Source organism: Alexandromys fortis, unplaced genomic scaffold, assembly GCF_014885135.2.
Source record: "Alexandromys fortis isolate MF-2015 unplaced genomic scaffold, M_Fortis_MF-2015_v1.1 scaffold_165, whole genome shotgun sequence".
In the NCBI taxonomy this organism is placed as follows: domain Eukaryota; kingdom Metazoa; phylum Chordata; class Mammalia; order Rodentia; family Cricetidae; genus Alexandromys; species Alexandromys fortis.
In genome coordinates, this window is record NW_026068038.1 from 1,040,557 (window position 1) to 1,046,895 (window position 6,339).

The window sequence follows — 6,339 nt, forward strand, 5'->3', positions numbered from 1 at the left end:
AAGACACAAAGAAAACAAAAAAAAAAAAAAAAAAAAAAAAAAAAAAAAAAAAAGTCAACAATAAAAATGTTTTAGGTATATGTGTGTGCTTGCTTCCTTGTCTGTCCTGGCATTCTCAGAGACTGGAAGAGGGCTTAAGTTGCCCTGTAAATGCGGTTTCTGGCAGCTGTGAGCAGCCGTTTGGGTGCTGGGAATCCAACCCTCTGCAAGAGCAACAAGTGTTTTTAACCTCTGAGCCACCTTTCCAGCCCCAGTATTTTGACTCTTTGAGACAGTCTCACACAGGGCTTGCATTGTCTGTCTTCCTGCCTCAGCCCCTGAGAATACAGCCCTGAACCAGGGTCTCAGGACTAGACTCATGGGGCTTTTTTTGGTCTGTGTGGTCTAGAGCCTAGGCTGGTTTTGAACTCATTCAGGTATATGGTGAGATCCCGTCCCCAAAAGGGGGGTTGAGTGGGGACTGGAAAGCTAAAGTTAAAGCCCCAACTTAAGAAAGTTCAGAGCACCAGCTGCTCCTGCAGAGGGCCCAACTTCAGTTCCACAATGGTGGCTCACAGCCAGCTTTAACTCCAGTCTCGGGGGATTTTCTGCCCTCTGCTGGCCTCCTCTGGAATTGCATGTATGTCGTACACAAACATACAGGCCAAGAACCATCCACATGCATTAAATAAATAGCTGCCGAAAATTAATAAAACCTTAAAAATGAAGGTGAAAAAACAAAAACAAAAAAGAAAAACAGGCTTTGGTGGATCATTCCTTTAATCTCAGCATTGGGAGGCGGGTGGATCTCTGTGAGTTCAAGGCCAGCCTAGAGAGCTCCAGAACAGTCAGGGCTACACAGGGAGACTCTGTTCCAAAAACAAACAACAACCATCCTTCTGAGCCAGTGCCAATACTATGATGATGATGATGATGATGATGTGTGTGTGTGTGTGCGCGCGCGCGCACACACGCGAGTGTGCATGCGTTTACCAAGTAGGTCCAAGGACAGCTTTGTGGCGTCGGTTCTCTCCTTTCACCTGTACATGGGTCCCAGGGATTGAACTCAGGTCATCAAGATTTGTGACAACTGCTTTTTTACCCACTGAGCCATCTTGCCAGCCACTGAATCTTCAACTAATAACAGATTCGAGGTTCACCTAGACGCTGTTGAGACAATCTGGGTGTGTTGGAGCACACCTGTATTCCCAGAGGTTGAGACTGGAGGATCAGAAGTTCAAGGCCAGCCTGGGCAATGTGAGACTCTCTCTCAGAAACAGAACAAAAGCCAGGTGCAGAGGGATGTGTCTGTGATCCCAGCACTCAGAAGGCTGAGACAGAGGCAGAAGGACTGGGCTCCATAGCAAGACTTTGTCTCAAAAAAAAAAAATGTCAAATGGTGGTGGCGCACACCTTTAATCCCAGCACTCAGGAAGCAGAGGCAGGTGGATCTCTGTGAGTTTGAGACCAGCCTGGTCTACAGAGCGAGTTTCAGGACAGCCAGAGCTATACAGAGAGACCCCTGTTTCACAAAACAAAAAACAGCAAAACAACAACCAAAAAAAAGCAAAGGGAGTGTGGTCACTGGCGGAGTTAGCATGAGTCAGGCCCTGACTCTGTCTTGTCTTAGTTAGGGTTTCTATGGCTGTGAAGAGACACCGTGACCACAGCAACTCTTATAAAGGAGAATATTTAATTGGTACTGGCCTACAGTTCATCTTCATTTTGGTGAGAAGCATGGTAGTGGCATGCAGGCAGACATGGTGCTGGAGAAGCATTGAGGAGGGATCAGTAAAGAAAGATATCAGACCTGGTTCCCTGGGGATGAAGGATGCCCAGTGAACAGCACAAAGGGCAGGGTAGCCTGGACTGGCAATGTAAGAACACAGCTTGCAGAGAGCCTGGCCCCAGCTCATCACACCTCCACTTATTTGCTTATTTTTCCCCCTTGGATGGTACTATGACCCATAGATTATTGGACCTATAACCTAATGAAGGCTACGTAAATGCTCTACCCCTGAGTTACACCCCAGCCCTATCTAGTCACTTCTTTATTTTGTGGTAGTGGAAACTGAACCCTGGGTCTTATACATTTTAGGCAAGCACTCTAACACTGAGCTGTATCACCAGCCTGTGTGTATGTATGCGTGTATGTGTGTATATGTATGTATGTATATACATGTGTGTATGTAAATGTATGTATTCATGTGTATATGTATGTGTCTATATATGAGTGTGTATGGGTATGTGCATTCATGTGTGTATTATATATGTGTGCGCATACATGTATGTATGGGTGTGTGTATTCATATATGTGTATGTGTGTCTATATGTGAGTGTCTATCTATGTGTATGCATGTGTATGAGAGTATTCATATGTTGTGTGCGTGCGTGTGTGAGTATGTATGGGGGTGAGTGTGGTTTGTATAGGCCACAAAATAACCTCAGGAGCCAGCTGTGTTCTCTGAGGAAAAGACTCTGAGTGTCACTTAGTGGAGGGACCCAGCTGGAAAGTAGAACTTAGCTGCAGCCTGATGTAGCCCAAACCTCAGGGCTCCCACCAAGCCACATACTAGAGAGGCAGATCGGTGCTCCCAGCTAAAAGTCATTGACTCTGTGTGTCACAGCAATGTTGCAGAGAAAAGGAAACTAATAAACCATTTCACAATGTTTCCACAAGAACAACATGACTTAAAATATGTAGAAGGGGCCAGGCAGTGGTAGTGCACGCCTTTAATCCCACTCGAGAGGCAGAGGCAGGCGGATTTCTATGAGTTCGAGGCCAGCCTGGGCTACAAAAGCTAGTTCTAGGACAGGCTCCAAAGCTACAGAGAAACCCTGTCTTGAAAAACAAAAACAAACAAACAAAAAAAAGAAAGATATGTAGAAGGGGTCAGCCAACAAGAAGACTCAGCAGGCAAAGTCTGAGCACCTGAGTTTCCTTCTCCCAGCCCCACGGTGGAAGGTGAGAACTATTCTTACAAGGTGTCCTCTGACTTCCACCCTGCTACATAGGGACCCCACCCTATTAAATTAAAAATTAAAAAAACAAGGGGTTGGAGAGATGGCTTAGCAGTTAAGAGCACTGACTGCTCTTCCAGAGGACCTGGGTTCAATCCCCAGGACACACATGGGGACACACAACCATCTATAACTCCAGTTTCAATGAATCTGATGTCCTCTTCTACCCTCATTGGAGCCCAGGCACACATACGACATACAGCCATACATGCAAGCAAAACACTCATACACATAAAATAAGAATTGTTAATTATTATTATTAATAAATCTCCAATATTTTTTAAAGAGCCAGGTATGATGGCGCAAACCTTTAATCTCATCACCCAGGAGGCAAAGGCAGATAAATCTCTGAGTTTGAGGCCAACCTGGTCTACAGAGTGAGTTCCAGGGCAGCCAGTCGGAGAAATTCAATCAAAAAACAAACAAACAAACAAACAAACAAACCCCAAATCTGAAAAAGAAAAGATGGCTCAACAGGTAAAGGTGCTTGTCAGGATGAGAACTTTGACCCTCAGGATGCGTGGGTAGGAGAGAGAGCTCCCAGCTCCCTCAAGTTGTCCCTGACCGCCACATGGGCGCCATGGCACCTGTGCACATACCCTATCCCCAAATACATATATAGAGGTGCTAATCAAAACCGGTTTCTTGTAAAGAGCCATCTAAGACCCATGAGTGGTACCTGTTCGTGGGGGTGTTTCCACAGAAGATGGCGTGGGCAGACAACCCAGATCTGAAGAAGTCATGGCGTAGCCTGTATCTGCTTTCACTGCAGCAGCCCTGGGCAGACATCAGACCCATCTCTTTGTTCTAGGGAACTCCCAAGCCTTTAGCCCCACATTGTGCAGGCAGCCTGGATCCTGCAAGTCAATCTAATAAATCCCTTCTAGAATATGTATGTATATATAATGTGTGTGTATGTATGTATGTATGTATGCATATATATACATTCTATTGGCTCTGCTCCTGAGAGCTCTGTCTCACAAATAGCAAGGCTATGCCTCTCCTCTCCCCATATGCTTCTGCCACTGTGCCTTTGACACGGTTCCCACGAGAAACCAGGATTGCTGTTCCCTCCCCTCAGGTTGGGAATGTACCCCGCAGCCCCATGTCACGGCTGAAGTGACACCAAGTGACTCGAGAGACAAGTTCCTTGCAGAGCCCTCACCAGAAACCAGGCCACCCAATTGCAAGGAAGCCCAAGCCATCTGTAGAGAGAAAGCAAGAGTCAGGGACCAACTCACCAGCCTTGTGGTGGGTAGATGGGTCACCTGGGTGGGTCACCTTAGATGTCAACATTTCAGCCCTGCATGACACATCTCAGCTGTAGTCTCATGAAACAGGGAGGAGCTGTCTTTTTGAGTTCCGCCCAGGCTACAGATTTGTGACCACGAGAGGTTTTGTCACAACGCTGGGGCGTTCTACAGCAGCAATGACAAGAACAGAGAGCACACAGGAAGGGGAAAGACAGCCATGGGTCTAGCTTGGAATGAAGGGGGAGTGAGGCTGAGCTCTGTTCTCTTCCGGGGTAGCGGGAAGCCCATGGAGGTTGCTAAGCAGCGTGGAGGCGGATCAGAGAGTAAAATGGCAGCTGAACGAAGGGCAGGGTCATAGGGGAAGCAGAGACGGAGCATCCTAGCCTTCTGCCATCATGGCAAACTGAGCTGGCCTGGACCCTGGTGAAAAGGGCCGAGGCAGGAGGAGAGCAGACATCAACACAAGTCAATATAGAGCAAAGACATCCTAGAGAGAGGCACCAGAGCCTGAGCTGGGGCAGGAGGGGAGAGACAGCCCAGCGGGGTGGTGCAGCCTTCCCTGCTTGGGGCTGCATGTGCAGAGTGCAGTGTGGCTCTGGCTGGCTGTCCCCCAGTCTCTGGATATTTGCAAATGTATGATCTTTCTGGATAACAATCTTGGATAATTTCTGGATAACAATTAACAATACTTGAAGTTCTGTTAAAACCAACGCTCTAGTCATCGAGTCAGACTCTATTTTCTAGATTTTTCAAAATTAGTAAACAAACTTAAAATTTTTATTTTTTATTACTGTGCTACTTTTTTTTTTGAGAGTCTTTTTTTTTTTTTTGTTTCTTTTTTTTTTTTTTTTTTTTTTGAGAGTCTTACTGTGTATCCCTGCCTAGCCTGGAACTTGCTGTGTAGACCAAGCTGGCCTCTACTCTGCTCCCCCAAGTGCTGAGATCAAAGGCATGTGCCACTAACACTCAGCTCAGACAAGTGTGTGTGTGTGAGTTCTCTTCTTCCACTGTGTGAATCCTGGAATCTAACTCAGGTCACTGAGCTGGATGGGGTGGCAAATGCCTTCACCAGCCCACAAGCAATTTTGACTCAGGCCATTGGCGCTATTGCTGTAGTCTGAAGATTAAAGTCCCTTCAAAATCATGTTGGAGCCTAAATAGTCAGCATGGTAAGATTCAACCGTAGTCATTACTATTATATGGCTGTCGCCAAATAACCTGACTCAAGTGGAGGGAAGGTCGGCTTGGGCTCTGAGTGACCCGGGACTCACTCAGGCTGGGTTACACACACCCCCTCTTGTAGTACCGCCTCAGAAGCCTCGCCCTGCATATCCTAGGCACACACCCCTCTCCAAGCAATGCACCTACCAACCTCAGACCCCACCTGCATCAGGCGACATCTGCACCCCTCTCTGAACAATGGGTCAAATTTCCCCTCCCTTGGATGCCCCACCAAACTTGGATATTTCCTATTCAGACACATACCCAAGACGTTTTGGTCCTAGGGTAGGAGGGTCAGTCCAGCCTGAACTGGTTGTGGGCAAAAGAAAAAAAAAAAGCAAAACTATATCCCCAAGTGAGCTTTTAGAGGAAATCTGTTTGCCATTTTAAGTTTATGCATAATTATGCATGCACATAATTAAACTCAATTGCATTATGAGAAAGGAACATTGCATAGTAGAAAAATGATTATCTGACCTAAACCCCGAACAAAGCGGAAAGCTAGGGCTGGGGGGGATGGCTCAATGATTAAATGCACCGGCTGCTCTTGCAGAAGACTCAAGTTAGGTTCAGGACCCACACGGTGGCTCTCAAACCACCTGTAACTCCAGTTCCAGGAGATCCAATGCCCTCTTCTGGCCTCTGCGGGTACTGTCTGTGGGTGTGCTGAGACAAACACCCCAAAAATAAGTATTACAACCCTCACAGATGTCCCCCAGTAAGTGACCCTACCGCTCATGCTGCGGCACTCAAGAAAGGAAGCACCGTTATGTCTTCACCGCCAGTGGGCGGTCCTTGCAATGTGCTCCCAGCTTGCCTGTCGCTTCCTTTAAATAACATTCCCAGGCTGCTTCGCAATCTCTGT